The following is a 19280-nucleotide window of genomic DNA, read 5'->3' as shown; positions in this document are numbered from 1 at the left end:
TTCTATCAACGCCCTCTTCAGCGCCCCTCTAGCCTTGGATTTCTTTTTTCTCTTTTCTTTTCTTTTTTCTTTTCTTTTCTTTTCTTCTTCTCTCTCTCTCTCTCTCTCCTTCCTCCCTCCCTCCCTTCTCTTTCTTTCTTTCTTTCTTTTTTTTTAGATGGAGTTTCGCTCTTGTTGCTCAGGCTGGAGTGCAATGGCACGATCTCCACTCACCGCAACCTCTGCTTCCCGGGTTTAAGCGATTTTCCTGCCTCAGCCTCCCGAGTAGCTGGAATTATAAGCATGTGCAAAATTAGTACCCGGCTAATTTTGTATTTTTAGTAGAAATGAGGTTTCTCCGTGTTGGTCAGGCTGGTCTCGAACTCCCGACCTCAGGTGATCCATCCTCCTGGGCCTCCCAAAGTGCTGGGATTACAGGCGTGACCCACCGCACCCGGCCCTTTTCTTTTTTTTGAGACAGGATCTCACTCTTGTCAACCTAGCTAGAGTGCAGTGGCACAATCATGGCTCACTGCAACCTCAACCTCCCAGCCTCAAATGATCCTCCCACCCTGAAATGATCCTCCCACCTCAGCCTCCTGAGTAGCTGGGACTACAGGCACATGCCACCATGCCTAGGTAATTTTTGTTTGTTTGTTGTTGTTATTTTTAGTAGAGATGAGGTATTGCCAAGTTGCTCAGGCTGCTCTCAAATTCCTGGGCTCAAGGATCCTCCTGCCTCAGCCTCCCAGAGTGGTGGGATTACAGGCATGAGCCACTATACCCGCCCAAGTCTTCCTTGGATTTTCAATACAGCCATGCGTTGACTCCCAACCTTAGAAGGTGGTGTTCTACTGTTGTTGGGTGGAATGTTCTAAGAAATGTCAATTAGGCCATGTTGGTTGAAAGTGTTCAAGTCTTCAATATCCTTATGGGCTGGGCATGGTGGCTCACGCCGGTAGCCCTAGCACTTTGGGAGGCTGAGGCAGGAGGATTGCTTGAGACTAGGAATTTGAGGTTACAGTGAGTCATGATTGCACCACTACATTCCTGTCTGGGTGAGAGACCCTGTCTCTATTTTTTAAAAAATAGTAAAACAAATATTCATTTAGTACATTCTAACTTAAAACATTAGAAAGACTGATAATTTTTTTTTTTTTTTTTTTTGGACAGGACCTCACTCTGTCACCCAGGCTGAAGTGCACTGGCACAATCTTGGTTTACTGCAACCTCCACCTCCCAGGTTCAAACGATTCTCCTGCCTCAGCCCCCTGAGTAGCTGGGATTACAGAGGCATGCCGCCATGCCTGGCGAAATTTTTTTTTGTTGTTGTTATTTTTAGTAGAGACTGGGTTTTGCCGTGTTGGCCAAGCTGGTCTGGAACTCCTGACCTCAAGTGATCTGCCTGCCTCGGCCACCTAAAGTGCTGGGATTACAGGCATGAGCCACCACGCCGGCCAGGGCCAAGCATCTTCTCTGGGCCCTGGTGAGTTGCCACGCTCCTTTCTAGTTGGATCAGCTTCCCACATTTTATCCTTTGCACTTCCAGAGTTGCAAAATATCTCCCAGAGTTCCTTTTGTGTGAGGTTTTTTTTTTTTTTTTTTTTTTTTTTTTTTTTTTTTTTGCTGGCATCACACTCCCTAGGACATCATCATCCTTCTCATCTCAGCTGTTTCCTTATTTATGTGGACAGGCTGCCCTCACTCCACCCCTCTGGCTGCACTGCTGGAGTCCCCACTCAACCCCTTTGGCTGCACTGCTGGAGCCCCTGGCCGGTGGCAGCGTCCACCTTCACTCCCGCAGCTGTTTCCTCTTATGACCTCACTTATATTTGATTGGAATGTTCGCTCCAGGGCTATCACATTTTATTTCTTTATCACACATTCACCTCTGTGGGTCAGTGATGTAATTGACCATGGATCATAACGTCGTTTATGATGCAGTGATTTGTGGACTGAAGAGCTGGCAGCAAAGCTTGCATTTTATTCAATTACTCACAGGTAATTTACCATGGTAACTGGTACTTGAAGCCTGTTGCTGGGAAACTGGTGTTATTGAACTAAACCGTGATAAGGAAATCTTGTCCATATAGATTGGACCCATACAAAGCTGGGACTGCCTATATTTTTTTTAACTGATTTTCTCCCTCCATCTCATGTTCCTCCTGCCCGTTCACGAAGGAGCCTAGCTTGGTCTGTGGTTCTAGGACTGAAAGTACAAGGTGCCTGTTGGTCTTTCAGGCTTTTGTTTTTTTTTCCCCCCAAAAGTCCAAGCCCTTGAGAGTAAAAGGACAGATGGGGGAGAAAGGAGAAAGTTAGAATCCTCCATGTAGGCAAAGCGTGCTGGAGAAGCAGGAGGTGACAGAGCCACAAGACTCTCCAGGCTGGGGTGAGGAGAGGCAGGTGAGGGGGCCCTGCTGCCCACCGGCCCCTGGAGAGCAATGCTGGCGAAGTGGGAGCTGGCACCCAAGTGACAAGACGCCAGGCAGGCTGGCCAAAGAGGCCCTCCTACCCATTGAGGCCAGGAGCAGCAGGAGAAGTGTGGGACCAGGGGGCCAGGGTAACCGGTGTGAGACAAAGTAGCAAGTGTAAGAAGCCATGTGTGCTCAGTTCTGCTTGCCAACATAATTTCACAAAGCTCTGCCTCTTCAGATTCTCTGAGGACAAAACTGGACAGAGCACACAGCCCACGTGTCTTGCTGGAGTCAATCTATCCTTAAAAGATAAATGGCCCTAGCCTTGCCTTTTCCTGCACATAAGATAATGTGTGACGGGGTTAGTGCTGATTATAACCTGATGTGGTTATAAATCTACAATCTATAACCAGATGTACTCTCTCTCTTTTTTTTTTTTTTTTTTTTTGAGATGGAGTCTCACTTTGTCACTCAGACTGGAGTGCAGTAGCACAACCTCGGCTCACTGCAACTTCCACCTCCCGGGTTCAAGCGATCCTCCTGCCTCAGCCTCCCAAGTAGCTAGGACTATAGGCGTGTGCCACCACACCTGGAGAATTTTTGTATATAATTTTTTTTTTTTTTAGACAGAGTTTCGCTCTTTTGCCCAGGCTGGAGTGCAGGGGCGCAATCTTGGCTCACTGCAGCCTCCGCCTTCTGGGTTTCAAGTGATTCTCCTGCCTCAGCCTCCCAAGTAGCTGGGATTACAGGTACCCGCCACCACGCCCAGCTAATTTTTATATTTTTAGGGGAGATGGGGTTTCACTATGTTGGCCAGGCCGGTCTCGAACTCCTGACCTTGTGATCTGCCTACCTCGGCCTCCCAAAGCGCTGGGATTACAGGCATGAGCCACCGCGCCCAGCCTAATTTTTGTATGTTTAGTAGAGACAGGGTTTCACCATGTTGGCCAAGCTGATCTCAAACTCCTGACCTTGTGATCCGCCTGCCTCAACCTCTCAAAGTACTGGGATTATAGGCGTGAGCCGCTGTGCCCGGCCTATAAACAGATATACTCTTGTACCCAGACTTTGATGTGATTTTGCATGCACTGAACCTCCACTACCTAGATATAAGCTATGATCTGAAATGCTGTTCTGGAGCATTCTGACAGCACCTCTCTCAAAGACTTCTCCTGGCCTGTGCAGCCTCTAGGCTTCAGTAAGCGTTCTGAATAAATTACATTTCTTTAAACGCTTGGGCAGGGACCAGGCACGGTGGCTAATGCCTGTAATCCTAGCACTTAGGGAGGCTGAGGAGGGAAGGTCCCTTGAGACCAGGAGCTTGAGCCCAGCTAGGGCAACAAAGTGAAACCCCGTCTCTACAAAAAATTAGGTGGGCATGGAGGCATGGGCCTGCGGTCCCAGCCACTTGGGAGGCTGAGCTGGGAGGATTGCTTGGGCACTGGGAGGTCGAGGCTGTGGTGAACCCTGATCACACAACACCAGCCCAGGCGAGAGTGAGACGCTGTCTCAAAAAGAGAAAGACAAAAAAGGTTTTGATGCTTTTCTTGCGTCAATAGTGGTGTGACAAATGACAGATGACCTGGGCCAGCACGTTCTCCCCAAACAGAGCCTGTTCCTGCTGCGCTTTAGCTGACTCAGGAAAGGGCAGAACCCTGAAACTGAATCCTGGGATGTGCCGGCCGTGGAATCGCAGAGTCGTGGAACGGGAGCCTGGACAGACACTAGACTGTTGCATACACTGGAGAGGGCGGACTTGCGGGCACGCCCCGCTGCTGGAGGGAGAGGCCTCACCACGCGCCTGGGGCGTCTAACGGCTTCCTCCAGCATCGCCAGATCCACCAGATGGGTTAACTCCGCAATGCAAAGGGCAGGAATAGGTTTGGAAAGGGCAGTAGCTTGCTGAAGTCTCAGAGATAACAGGAGGTGGAGTAGGGGTTCGAACCCGGAGGCCGACCGTGTCTAGAGCCTTCGAGCCACCAAAGGGCATGGGCCGGGTCCTCTCCTTCCATTTACCCCATGCAGAAGAGCTGGGAATCCTCCAATGTTCCCTTCCTCTCCCCCAAATGTCGACGAGCAGCTCTTTGGGCGGCAGCGCCCAGTGCAGAAAGCCGGATGCCAACAGCCCGTCTGGGATGCCCGCGCAGCAGCAGCGGGACCAGCACATCACGACACCTGCAGGCCTCCACCAGCGCACAGCGCCCGCAGCTGCCCGCTGTCCTGGCACGTGGGGCTGGGCCCGGCACCAAGTGGGCGCCAGCAGATATTAATGTAGCCACTTCCCTTAATTCCATGAGACCTTTCCTCCCAGGACTGATGCAGAGGCAGCAGCAGAATCTCCTCCATCCGCCTCGTCAGCTGGTCACACAGGAAGGCCTGGAACCATCTAGAGCAAGCTTGTCTAACCCGTGGCCCGCATGCGGCCCAACACAAATTGTAAACTTTCTTAAAGCATTTTATTTTATTTTGTGTGATTTTGTGTTTCTCCGCTCTTAGCTGTCCTTAGTGTATTTTATATGCCCCAAGACAATTCTTATTCTTCCAGTGTGGCCCAGGGAGGCCAAAAGATTGGACACCCAAATGACCTAGGTCACTTGCCTAGAACAACCGTCACGCCCGGCCAAGTCTTGGTCTTGTTGCTTAGACTGGAGTGCAGTGGCACGATCTCGGCTCACTGCAACCGTTCACCGCCCCCCCCGGACTTCAAGCAATTCTTCAGCCTCAGCCTCCTGAGTAGCTGGGATTACAGGCGCCTGCCACCACACCCAGCTAATTTTTGTCTTTTTAGTAGAGACAGGGTTTCACTGTGTTGCTCAGGCTGATCTCGAACTCCTGACCTCAGGTAATCTGCCCGCCCCGGCCTCCCAAAGTGCTGGGATTACAGGCGTGAGCCACCGTGCCCAGCTTCACTTTGAAGAAATAACTCCCCACTTTACTCCAAAGGACGTGCATATTTCACAGGCAACCCGAAGTTCCCAGAGGCTTGCCTGTGTCTGCAAGACTGGGACTTTGCTCGGCCTCAGGACCGTGGTCGCTTCTCACCATGGCAGTGGGGGGACATGTTGACATTTTTATTCACAAAACAAAACCCTATCTCACCCTTAAAGGTGACAGAACATAAAAGGATTTATCAGAAAATAGCATTACTCTTTCCCTTATCACTGCAGAATCCCCTGGTGCTGCCAGACAGCCTTATTCTAACTGTTATTTCTTTCTCTCTGTCTCTCCTGCTTTTGAGACAAGGTCTCTTTCTGTTGTCCAGGATGGAGTGCAATGGCACTATCATAGCTCACTGCAGCCTTCACCTCCTGGGCTCAAGCGATCCTCCTGCCTCAGCCTCCCCAAATGCTGGCATTACACATGTGAGCCACTGTGCCCAGCCTGTAACTACCTTTTGTGTATATTAAAACTCTTTAGCATTTATTTTCTAAGCGGAGTGAGTAGGGGGCTGTGGATCAGCCACTGACCTCTCTACACTTGACTTCCATTCCTTGAGCATGAGAGGAAGACATAGCAAGACTGTGTTTAGGAGCACTGCTCAGGCTGGGTGCAGTGGCTTACGCCTATAATCCCAGCACTTTGGGAGGCCGAGGCCGGTAAATGGCTTGAGTCCAGGTGTTCAAGACCAGCCTGGGTAACTTGGCAAAATCCTGTCTCTACAAAAAATACGTAAAAAGCAGCTGGTCGTGGTGGCATATACCTGTGGTCCCAGATACTGGGTGGTGATGGGGGACTGAGGTGGGAGGATCGCTTGAGCCTGGGAGGTGGGGGTTGCAGTGAGCTGAGATTGTGCCACTGCACTGCAGGCTGGGTGACAGAATGAGACTCGTCTCAAAAAGAAAAAAACAAAACAAAACAAAACAAAAACTAGCACTGCTCAGACAGCCTGTGAATAGCAACTTGGAGGCCTGAGGCCTGTTGATGGATCTTGCAATGAAAATGGGCTGCTGGGGCCAAAGAGATTTGAGAATCACTGAGTTAGACGAAGCCGAAGGGGTGTCATCACTGCAGCTCCTTTCAAATCCTCTAGGAGGCCCTTCCCAAACTTACTTGGCTATGAGACTATTTTTCTTATTTATTTATTTAACAGGGTCTCACTCTTGCCACCTAGGCTAGAGTGCAGTGGTGTGATCACAGTTCACTGCAGCCTTGACTTCTCAGGCTCAGGTGATTCTCCCACCTTAGCCTCCCAAGTAACTGGGACTGCAGGTGCGCAGAACTGTGCCCAGCTATGAAACAACTTGTCAGTGGAGCATCTGTGGGGCTAGAGATCTATAGGTGACGTCAGCCTGGAGAACACTATCGTAGAACATAGTATGTGTCTAATAAACACCAGTCACTACTGTAATCTTTTTAAAGAAAGCAAACAGCCCTTCCTTTTGCTAGTCCTCATCTGGACCAGAGGACTTATTCCACAGGCAGCTGGCAGCCTCCCTCCTGGGCTTGGCCAAGGACACCTCTCTCCTGTTATTGAGGTGGCTTTGGAGGAGTTTGGGAGGCCTTGCTGGCACTGACATGGGTGGTGAGAAAGAGCTCTGGTTCTGGAAGGATCCTGGTGCTGCCACTCCCAGCTGCATGACCTTGGATGAGTCCCTCAACTACCCTATGCTATGTTCCCATGAGCGTACCTGCCCCAGGGCTGTGTGAAGAACAGATGGCACCACGTGGTAACAGCTGCTAGCACAATGATCGATCAATCACGGCCATTGTTGCTATCGCCATTGTCATTAGCAGTAGCAATGACAGTGGTGCTCTAGCCCCATTGGCACCAATCCCGGAACCCTGTTCTGGGGGTGAACCTTACTTGAGGAATGTAAAAGGCTTCCAAGCAACAGACTAAAAAAAAAATAGTTTCCTTTACTGAAAAGCAAAAAGCAGAAGCCTTAAGTTGCATCTTTATTTCTTGAGATTTTAATTTTAAGTTTTTGAGACGGAGTCTCGCTCTGTCACCCAGGCTGGAGTGCAACGGCACAACCTTGGCTCACTGCAAGCTCCACCTCCCAGGTTCACGCCATTCTCCTGCCTCAGCATCCCGAGTAGCTGGGACTACAGGTGCCTGCCACCATGCGCAGCTAATTTTTTTTTTTTTTTTTTTTTTTAGTAGAGATGGGTTTTCACCGTGTTAGCCAGGATGGTCTCGATCTCCTGACCTCATGATCCATCCACCTTGGCCTCCCAAAGTGCTAGGATTACAGGCGTAAGCCACTGTGCCCGGCCTATATCTTGAGGTTTTAAAAAAATTGTGATAAATGATGAATAAAATTTACCATTTCAATCATTTGAAGTGTATAATTCAGTGGCATTAAGTAAATCTGTAAAGTTGTACAAGCATCACCACCATCCATTTCCAGACATTTTGTCGTCCCAAAGAGAAATTATGTACACATTAAACAGTTAACTCCCCACCCCTCCCAACTCAACGGGCAGTGTGGGAAGGGACACTATGCAAGGTGAAGACCCTCCCCAGCGTCCTGCTAGTGCCTGCTCAGCTGTCACCCGTCAGGCAGAACGCTGAAACTCAGCCACAAGCTGCTGCTGCCATCTGCAGCATATAACGAAGGGAAAATTCAGCAAGTATGTGCTTCTTTAGCCTCCTCTCTTAATACTACACCTTCAGAATTAAAATTGTGGTGGACAACTAAATGCGATGTGGTATCCTGCATGGGATCCTGGAACAGAAAAGAAACATGAAGAAAATTTGAACACACTGGGCGTGGAGGCTCATGCCAGCAACTCCTGGGCCAAGGCAGGAGGATCGCTTGAGCCCAGGAGATCAAGGATGCAGTGAGCCGTGTTCATGCAACTGTACTCAAGCCTGGTGAGAGAACGAGACCCCATCACTTAAAAAAAATTATAGGTGGGCGGACCACTTGAGTACAGGAGTTCAAGACCAGCCTAGCCAACATAGCAAAACCCCATCTCTACTAAAAACACAAAAAATAGCTGAGTGTGGTGGCACATGCCTGTAATCCCAGCTACTTGGGAGGCTGAGGCACAAGAATCGCTTGAACCCAGGGGGTGGAGGTTGCAGTGAGCTGAGGTTGCGCCACTGCACTCCAGCCTGGGCAACAGAGGGAGATTGTGTCTCACAATAAATAAATAAATAAAATCATGACTATAGGCCGGGCGTGGTGGCTCACGCCTGTAATCCCAGTACTTTGGGATGCCGAGGCGGATGGCTCACCTGAGGTCAGGAGTTCGAGACCAGCCTTGCCAACATGGCGAAACCCCGTCTCTACTAAAAACACAAAAATTAGATGGGCCTGGTTGTACGTACCTGTAATCCCAGCTACTCGGGAGGCTGAGGCAGGAGAATTGCTTGAACCCGGGAGGTGGAGGTTGCAGTGAGCCGAGATCGTGCCACTGCACTCCAGTATGGGTGACAGAGTAAGACTCTGTCTCAAAAAAAAAAAAAAAAAAAAAAAAAAATATATATATATATATATAGTAATGTCTATTTAACAAAGAAAGTCAAAATTGTCACTGTTGAGCCTCTTGGGGCCCCCAGGTCATAGGTGCTGGGGTAGGGTACAACATTCCTTCCCTTTCAGAGGGACTTACCAGCAAAGAAAGGGGGTACTATTTTCTTTATGAACCAGTATAATTTCCCCTCCAAACCTCCCCTCATTCAGGCAGCTAGGCCAGAGCTTGCCATGGCTCTTAGCAGGGATTGTTACAACAGAACACAGAAGAGCAAGAGCCAATTCCTTGCTTTTGACCTTCCAGAGGTTTGTGAGCACACGAGGCCCATGGTGGCTCAGAGGTGCCTTTGTGGAAATGAGGAAAAGGCACCTCTCCACTTCTTTGTAGGCAGGTCCAAGCCAGGACAGGCAATGTGCTCACTAAACATCTGCATAACCTTGTGGGGCAGCCTCCGAGCTGAGAGCTGAGCCAAGGATGGTGTGGAGGGAAGTGGATACATCAGAGCCAGAGTTTCTCTGGCAATATCCCACAGGCCAGGGTGAGGTCAGAGATGGGAGAATCAGAGGACAGGCAGGAAGGTGAGGTGCTTGAACAGAGGCAGCTGCCCTGGCCTGGGCAAAGATGATAGAGACACTGAGGGTGGTTTGGGGTTCTGGGAGCAAAGGGCATAGCTTCTTCTTGCTCCTGAGAGGTGTGTAGCTCAGTGAGAACAGCAAGAAAGCTGCTGGGGGCTGCTTGGGAAGGAGGCCTGAGACCACCTGGCAGTTATAAAGCAGCAGGGTGTGGAGGCAGCTGAAGGGAAGCTAGATGTGGAGTAGGACACTCCATCCTGGAGTGAGATGGCCTCCACAGATGCCAGTGGAGATGGACAAGGTGACAGGGGACCAGACTCTCCACCCACACCACCCATGAGTTGGCTGCCACAACCCCCAGAACTGAAGGCTGGGATCCTGAGATTGAGTTTCTGTCCCCCTGTGGAATGGAAACTTGAAGCGAAAGTGAAGGGAAGGTGCCTTCATGAAGAGGAAAAGTTTCCAGGATAGTGGGCCTACGGTTGGTGATCTGGAATGGCATGCATCCAATTCTACCTTTGGAATACCTCCCAAACCCAACTCCTTTCTCCCTGTTTGCACTGATGCCACTGTGGTCCAAGCCACCCACATCTCTGGATTATCTCTGTAGCCCCCCCACCCTCCAAGGGCTCTCTGCCCCTACTCTGGTCTCAAAGGGTTAATTCTCAACAGACCAGCAGAGTGCACCCGCTACAATGCAGAGACCAGGTCAGTCCTTAAAATCCTGCAATGGCTTTATGCCACTGAGTCCTTTCGGTGGCCACGTATTACCTCTCTGACCACCACCTAGTACTCAAACCCACGCTCACACCACTGCGTGATCACTTCCACCCCAGGGCCCTTGCACACAATGAGCCCCTGGCCTGCAATGGCCTTCCTTCACTTCCTTCATAGTCACCTTCCCAGTAAAGCCTTCCCTGCCTCTTTTGTAAATTTCTCCCCAGCCTCTATACCCTTCCCACCTCTCTCCCCATCTTTAGCTTTTCCCTGTATCACTTACTTCAACACAGCGTAGATTCTGTTGAAGGCAGGGATTTCTGCCTCTTGTTTAACGCTAGCTGCCCAGTGCCTAGAAAAGTGCCTGGCATCCAGTAGGTGTTCGATAGATATTTATAGAGCTAAATGAACTAAGCTTAGGAGGGGGCAGTTGTTTTTCTTTGGGCCTTTGCCCATTTCACTCCCTCCTTCTCGTTCCAGCTTCTAGGTTTCTCATTCCCTCTGCTTCTCCTCCTTTGCTGGCTCTGGCCTGCAGCCCTCCTGCCTCTGGTGTAAAGGGCTCAAAACACCAGACAGCTCTGCCGCCGTGGGGAGGAGACCCTGACTGAGAAGCCAAGGCCCCGGCCTGCGGGGTCACCAGTATCTTGGGCAGGCCGGGGTGTCGCTGGGGCTTGGGTGACTCCACCAGGCATGCAGAGGGTGGGTACTCCCAGCTGGCTCGCCAACCCTCGCTTCTTGCCTCGCAAGAGCAAGCCGGCGGAGGGTCTGTGGGTCAAGCAGGGTCCAGCTCTGGTTTCACCACTTCCAGGCTGTGCGCCCTCAGCTAGGCCTCTCCTCGCTTATATGGCTTGCGGACACTTCTGACCCTCACTGAGGTCGTGAAGATGACAAAAGTCAGTGGTCCACAACTGGTGGCGTCGGGCCCGCCGCATACCCACTATGTACGACTGGCCGCTAAGTCAGCCGAGGCCTGGAGCTTGGCTCCACAACCCAGTCCACGGTCAGCTTTCCCGGACTGCTCCGGCCCGCGAGGCCATCGCCCCATTCATATTCGGCAGGGCATTTCCACGCGTCCCAACTCAGGCAAGCAAGCCCCAGAGAACCCTTTTTCGGGCCACACTGTGCCCACTTCACTAGAGAGGGAACCGAGATCCAAGTCACTGGGAGAGGAACACATGACGTATTGAGCTCTTTCCTTAGCAAGTGACCTAACCCGCCTTGCCCAAGGCCGCGAGCAGAGGGCCAGGCCGGAAGTGCGCTAGCTCTGCTGTTCCGAGGCCCGCCAGTCTCCGAACCCTGGTCTCAGAACGAGGTCTCTCTGGCCCTTGCCCGCCGCAGCCAAAGCCTTGTTCCAGGACTACACCAGAGGGCTCACACGACCTCGGTCGGCTCGGTCACGTGTCCCGCAGTCCGGTCATGTGCACCCTCGGACCAATCCCAGCAGCCAGGAAGGAGAGGCATTGTGATTGGTCCATGCCCCCCAGGGGGCGCGACTCTGGCTGAGGAGGGCCCTCCCCATTCTCACCGCTTTGTTCCGCGTGAATCTCACTCTCTCGCGAGATTGGGCGCATGACGGGTGCCGTCAGGTCCCACAATGCACCGGCCGGAGGCGGGGCGGTCCTGCATTGGCGTAGCCTGGCGCGCCGTTTGCGTCATCTCTGGGTGTCGCCCTTGACATTGGGGCACGTTTCGCTGAAATCCTGCACTCGTCTCTGGGTATCCTGGAGAAGAGAACGACTTTGTCCTGGGCCCAGGAGTTTAGGCTCGTCGTCGTCCCCTCCTTGCCTCTAAGGCCGTCTCCTCGCGACAGCCTCTGAAACCGTCGGCTCTTTCCTCGTTTTTGTCACGAGGAATGCAAGCCAGGCACTCATTTCATGTTTATTGTTCCAGATGGACTAGGGGTTCTTAAACCGTGGTCCATGGCTGGGCTTCTGGGGTCGTGACCCCCTTCAAATTATATGCAGTATGTAGGTTGTTGTGGGTGCTGCTTTTGGAGATGGTGCGTGGCTGTTATCACACTTAACTGCTGGATACCATCACAGGACTGGCAGGGCCCTACTGTGGCCGTCAGTGCGTTCTTTGTCAGCACAGAGCCTGACGCAGATGTCCAAAGGTGCTGATTAGACAGAAGCGAATATCCCAACTGTTACCCGCTGCACACACCTCGGTCTACTCTTTTGGGACTACTTGCTGTTACCTGCACACACCTTTTTTTTTTTTTTTTTCTTTTGAGACACGGTCTCGCTCTGTCGCCCAGGCTGGAGTGCAGTGGCGCGATCTCGCTTCTATAGCCTCGACCTCCCGGGCTCAAGCGACACTCCTGCCTCCGCCTACCAAATAGCTGGGACTACAGGCCTGCGTCACCACGCCCGCCTATTTTTTTTTTTTTTTGAGACGGAGTCTTGCTCTGTTGCCCAGACTGGAGTGCAGTGGCGTGATCTCGGCCCACTGCAACCTTTGCTTCCCGGGTTCAAGCGATTTTCCTGCCTCAGCCTCCCTAGTAGTTGGGGTTATAGACGCTCGCCACCACACTTGGCTAATTTTTGTATTTTTAATAGAGACGGGGTTTCACCGTGTTGGCCAGGCTGTTCTCGAACTCCTGACCGCCTCCGCCTCCCAAAAGTGCTGGGATTACAGGCGTGAGCCACTGCGCCCGGCCTAGTTTTTGTATTTTTTGTAGAGACGGTGTTTCGCCATGTTGCCCAGGCTGGTCTTGAACTCCTGAGCTGAAGCCATCTTCCCGCCTAGGCCTTCCAAAGTGCTGGGAATACGTGTGCCACCGCTCCTGGACCTGCACACAGCTTTTGATTGTATGCCTTCTCCTGTGATCATGCTGTTCTCTGACCGAACAAGTCTCTCTTCATCTTTCTATCAAACATGGATTGAGCTTGAGCGAGGGCATGGAGGGGTTGAGCACAGTACCAGATACTGGAGACACGTTGGTGAACAAGACAAGCCTGGGCAGTGTTCCCACAGAGCTCACCAGCTAGCGGGTGAGACAGGTTGGAGATGGGGGAGAGGCTGTGGGCGTCTCAGATCTGGCACTAGAGAGATAGACTCCAGGATAAGCAGTCAATAGCTAGGTCAGGGCCCGGCGCGGTGGCTCATGCCTGTAATCCCAGCACTTTGGGAGGCTGAAGCAGGTGGGTCACGAGGTCTAGAGTTCAAGACCAGCCTGGCCAACATGGTGAAACCCCGTCTCTACTAAAAATACAAAAATTACTCGGGCATCGTGTCCAGTGCCTGTAATCCCAGCTACTTGGGAGGCTGAGGGAGGAGAATCGCTTGAACCCAGGAGGCGGAGGTTGCAGTGAGCGGAGATGGAGCCACTGTACTCCAGCGTGGGCGACAGAGCAAGATCCAACTCAGTCTGGGGGGCGGGGAAGCCAAGTCAGGGCAAAATGTGAAATAGCAGGTTGGAAGGCTCCGGGGTAAGATTTGACCTGTCACAAGAGGAGAGAAGGTGGCTGGGGCAGCGATTTGCTTTCCGGAATGGTGATTGCTAGGTAGGGTTCTGAATGGATCAGATGGGTGTTTTTGGAAGATTACTCTGGCTGTTAATGTTAGGGGTGCAAGGGCAGGAGGGAGTTGGGCAGCCAGAGGCGGAAAGAGAACAGCCAGAACAGAGGCTGGATGTAGAATTCTGAACGTGTGGAACTTTTCTGGGCCTCAATTTGCCCATCTGTAAATTGGGAGGTGGACTCAATCTTTAAGGTCCTCCTGTAGCAGGAGGAGCCGCAGACAAAACTCCTCAGACACCGGATTAAAGAAGGAAGAGGTTTTTTATTCAGCCAGGAGTGTCGGCAGACTCGCATCTTAAGGGCCGAGCTCCCTGAAGAAGAAATACGTGGCCTTTTTAAAGGCTTACAACTTTAAGGGATCCATGTGAAAGGGTCATGATAAATCAAGCAAGCGTGGAAAACGTGACGGGGGGCTACATGCATCAGTTAACAGAACAAAAAGTTTTACAGTGCTTTCTCATACAATGCCTGGAATTTACAGATAACACTAGTCGTTTTGGTCAGGGGTTAATACTGTTATTATTATTTTAACCACCAGGACCAGGTGGTGGCGCCAAGGTCGTCTAGCTATTTATCTTACTTCTGTTTCTTTCCAGCTTTTTGCTTTCTCGCCTTTCTCCTGTCTTATAAACTAGGGAAAAGGGGAGGTGGGGAAAAGCTGGGAAGGACAACAGGAGAAGTGGTGGTCTCATTGTATGCTCCCACCTCTGATTAAAATTTAGCAACACTCAGCCGGGCGCGGTGGTTCACTGCTGTAATCCTGGCACATTGGGAGGCCGAGGTGGCCGGATTGCCTGAGCTCAGGACTTGGAGACCAGCCTGGGCAACACGGTGAAACCCCGTCTCTACTAAAATACAAAAAAATTAGCCAGGCGTGGTGGCATGCGCCTGTAGTCCCAGCTACTCGGGAGGCCGAAGCAGGAGAATTGCTTGAACCCAGGAGGTGAAGGCTGCAGTGAGCCGAGATCGTGCCACTGCACTTCAGCCTAAGTGACAGAGCGAAACTCTGTCTCAAAAAAAAAAAAAAAAAAAAAAAATAGAAAAGAAAATTTACCAACACTTCAGGTAGGTGAGAACTTACAAGTGGTTAAAACAGGGGAGAAAGATAATGGGAAGGAAAGGAGGCAGGAGGGAGGGAGGAAATAAGGAAAGGGGATACCTGCGAAAGAAGGGACTCCAGTGAAAAGTCACAAAAGGTTGGTCAATGTCATGTGATTAGGCCAGCTGTCAATTACAGAGCTTAGGGTTCTGTCTTCCCACAGAGACTGGGAAGTCTAGCCTTCCTCATGAGTACATTTCAGAAGGATGGCTCTCAGGTCCTTAGCAACACTCCAGAGCTGAGGAGATACTACACGTCTCACAGGGATAGAAGCAGGATTCCTATTTGCAAGCCATTTTTAGTAAATGCTCCAAGGGAGGTCCCAGGGGTCTGTCATTAGGTGCTGGCTAAAACATAGTAAATTCTGACGTCATTGAGCTTCTCTGGCAGGCATTGTAATGGGGGTGCTGGGGTCACCCTAGGACCTTGTGCTTCTAGAAGCATGCTACTGTTTTGTCATCTCTTAGTACAGAGGTTAGAATGGAGTTGTCATGTGCTGAGAAGTCTACAGCTCTCGGGGTGCACTTTTTTTTTTTTTTTCCTTTTTTGAGATGGAGTCTCACTCTGTCGCCCAGGCTGGAGTGCCATGGCATGATCTCGGCTCACTGCACCCTCTACCTCCCAGGTTCAACCAGTTCTCCTGCCTCAGCCTCCTGAGCAGCTGGGACTACAGAGTCACACCACCACTCCCGGCTAATTTTTGTATTTTTGTTTTTGGTAGAGATGGGGTTTCACCATGTTGGCCAAGCTGATCTTGAACTCTTGATGCCTGTCTCGGCCTCCCAAAGTGCCGTGATTACAGGTGTGAGCCACCACGCCTGACCAGAATGTACTTTTATTCATTTAGTAATTTCTTCACGGCTTTTTCAATATGGAGAATGATGCTGTTGTGAGCATTCTCGGGCTTGCAGCTGTCATTCTTTTGTGCAAGTGCTGGTTGCTAAATTCCTAGAAGCAGAATTGCAGAGTCAAAAGGTATGACATTTTAAACATTTTAAATGTTTAGCATTTTAAACATTTTAAACATTACCTGATTACCCTTCCAAAGAGTTGTGCAAATCTGCGTAGCCACCAAAATAAACTAAAATGCTGTTTCCTCCCATCTTCCCCACTACCATTGGAATCTCTTGTCCCACCAGGGCTGCTAATTTCTTTTTTTTGTCTTTTTTTTTTTCCCTTTTGTGGAGAACGGGGTCTTGCTATATTGCCCAGGCAGGTCTCGAACTCCTGGCTGGGCTCAAGCTATCCTCCTGCCTCTGCCTCCCTAAGAGCTGGGGTTATAGGTGTGAACCACCACACTCAGCCTCTTTTTTTTTGCTCTGGTTGCCCAGGCTGGAGTGCAATGGCGTGATCTTGGCTCACCACAACCTGCGCTTCCCGGGTTCAAGCAATTCTCCTGCCTCAGCCTCCCAAGTAGCTGGAATTACAGGCATGTGCCACCACACCTGGCTAATTTTTTGTTAGTTTTAGTAGAGACAGGGTTTCTCCATGTTGGTCAGGATGGTGTCGAATTCCTGACCTCAGGTGATCTGCCCTCCTCGGCCTCCCAAAGTGCTGGGATTAGAGGCATGAGCCACCACGCCTGGTCAGGGCTGCTAATTTCAGTGGACCCCTTTCCCTCTCAAAGCCTTTGTTTTCTCAGTGTGAAATGGGGACAATGATAATAATGACAGCAGGTGTCATCTGCTGAGCTTCCTCTGCTTGCTTTACATGATCCTCCCGAAGACATACAGGATAGGAATCATTCTCTCTTTTCCAGGGATGAGAGCACTGAGAGGCAAATGGAGCTGAAATTGCAATTCCACTCTGACATCAAGAAACTTCTTGGCTGGGTGCAGTGGCTCACGTCTGTAATCCCAGCACTTTGGGAGGCCAAGGAAGGCGGACTGCTTGAGCTCAGGAGTTTGAGACCAGCCTGGGCAACATGGCAAAGACCATGTTTCTACAACAAATACAAAAATTAGCTGCACCTGGTGGCGTCTGTCTGTAGTCCCTCAGGACTACCTCAGGGGCCACATACCCCCTTCATCATGTTTGCTCCCTTATCTCCTCTCTCTCTTTTTTTTTTAGATGGAGTCTCGCTCTGTCGCCCAGGCTGGAGTCAGTGGTGTGATCTGGGCTCATTGCAACCTCTGCCTCCTGGGTTCAAGGAATTGTCCTGCCTCAGCCTCCCGAGTAGCTGGGACTACAGGCACACACCACCATACCTGGCTAATTTTTGTATTTTTAGTAGAGATGGGGTTTCACCATATTGGCCAGGCTGGTCTCAAACTCCTGACCTCATGATCTGCCTGCCTTGACCTCCCAAAGTGTTGAGATTACAGGCATAAGCCACCTCGCCCAGCCCACCTTCTCTCTTATAGATGTATAGATATATTGTCTTTATCTGATCTGATGCCCCGGCACCCTTGATTCCCCGAGTATACCTCCACAAACAGGAATCCTCTCCTACTTGACTTTCTTATGGACCTTGTGTCAGGAAATCGACACTGTTAAAAACAATGTGAATTTGGCTGGGCACGGTGGCTCACGCCTGTAATCCCAGCACTTTGGGAGGCCGAAGTGGGCAGGTTGCCTGAGGTCAGGAGTTTCAGACCAGCCTGGCCAACATGGTGAAACCCTGTCTCTACTGAAAATACAAAAATTAGCCGGGCATGGTGGCATGCACCTGTAATCCCAGCTACTCAGGAGGCTGAGGTGGGAGGATCACTTGAACCCAGGAGGTGGAGGTTGCAATGAACTGAGATTGTGCCACTGCGCTCCAGCTTGGTGACAGAGTGAGATTCTGCCAGAGTGACAAAACAAAAGTGAATCAACATCAGACTCCATTCCATTTTACCAGATACCCACAAAGTCTTCTTTGCCTTCTGTCCCATTCTCTATCCAGAGAATTGCATGGTAATTCCTTGCCATGTCTCGTCAGCCTCCTGGCAGGAACAGCCCCTCAGCCTCACTTTGTCTCTTAGTGTCCTTGACAGGCTATCTTAGTCCGTTTGTGCTGCTATAACAAAATATCACAGACAGGGTCATTTATAAAGAAGAGACCTTTGGCCAGGTGTGCTGGCTCATGCCTGTAATCCCAGCACTTTGGGAGGCCGAGGTGGGCAGATCACGAGGTCAAGAGATCAAGACCATCCTGGCCAACGTGGTGAAACCCTATCTCTACTAAAAATGCAAAAATTGGCTGGGCATGGTGGTGCATGCCTGTAGTCCCAGCTACTTGGGAGGCTGAAGCAGGAGAATCATTTGAACCCGGGAGGCAGAGGTTATGGTTAGCACAGATCATACCACTGTAACTCCAGCCTGGGCAACAGAGCAAGTCCCTGTCTCCAAAAAAAAAAAAAAAAAAGAAAGAAAAGAGCAGACCTTTATTGCTCCCAGTTCTGGAGGCTGGAAGTGCAGCATCAGGCCATTGGCAGATTTCTTGTCTGGTGAGGGCCTGGCCCCTGCTTCCAAGATGGTGCCTTGACCGCTGTGCATTCCCACAGGGATGAACTCTGTCCTCACATGGCAAACGGGTGGAAAGGGTCAAACTCTCTCCATCAAGCCCCTTTATAAGGTCATCAAATCCCATTCCTGAGAGCAGAACCCTATGACTCAGTCACCTCCCAGAGGCCACACTTCCCAGTGCTGTTGCCCTAGGGATTATGTTTGTTTTTTTATTGTCCTTTGTTTTAAAAAATATTTTTTCTACTTTGGGAGGCTGAGGTGGGCAGATCACCTGAGGTCAGAAGTTCAAGATCAGCCTGGCCAACATGGTGAAACCCTGTCTCTACTAAAAATACAAAAAATTGGGCGAGCGTGGTGGCGGGTGCCTGTAGTCCCAGCTACTACTCGGGAGGCTGAGGTAGGAGAATGACTTGAGCTAGGGAGGCGGGGCTTACCGTGAGCTGAGATCGCGCCACTGCACCCCAGCCTGGGCAACAGAGCGAAACCCCGTCTCAAAAAAAAAAAAAAAAAAAAAGTCCTGGTGCGGTGGCTTACACCTGTAATCCCAGCACTTTGAGAGGCTGAGGCAGGCGGATCACCTGAGATTGGGAGTTTGAGACCAGCCTGACCAACATGGAGAAACCCTGTCTCTTCTAAAAATACAAAGTTAGCTGACTGTGGTGGCACATGCGTGCAATCCCAGCTACTCGAGAGGCTGAGGCAGAAGAGTTGCTTTAGCTTGGGAGGCAGAGGTTGCAGTGAGTTGAGATTGCGCCATTGCATTCCAGCCTGGGCAACAAGAGTGAAATTCCATCTCAAAAATAAATAAATAAATAAAATAAAATTGTTTTCTTTTAAAGACCAGTGGGATAGTAAGGGATTACATTTCAATATAAAATTTGGAAGGGGCAAAAACATTGAAAGCATGGCATTATCTTACAGAATACAAACCTTTCTTCTGTGGGCTGGCCCCCCACCTGGGTCCAGGCGATGTGTCCTCATGACCCCATTCTTGGCAGGACAACTGCAGATGTATGTTCCTGGTGGTGCAGTGCATTGCATCAGGGGGCTTATGTTCTCCTTGCCCACTGCTGCTGATGTTAGCCTCTGTCACCTGGCCAAGGTG

This window comes from Rhinopithecus roxellana, chromosome 5, assembly GCF_007565055.1.
Source record: "Rhinopithecus roxellana isolate Shanxi Qingling chromosome 5, ASM756505v1, whole genome shotgun sequence".
Lineage (NCBI taxonomy): Eukaryota > Metazoa > Chordata > Mammalia > Primates > Cercopithecidae > Rhinopithecus > Rhinopithecus roxellana.
Note: the sequence above shows the minus strand (reverse complement) of the source record.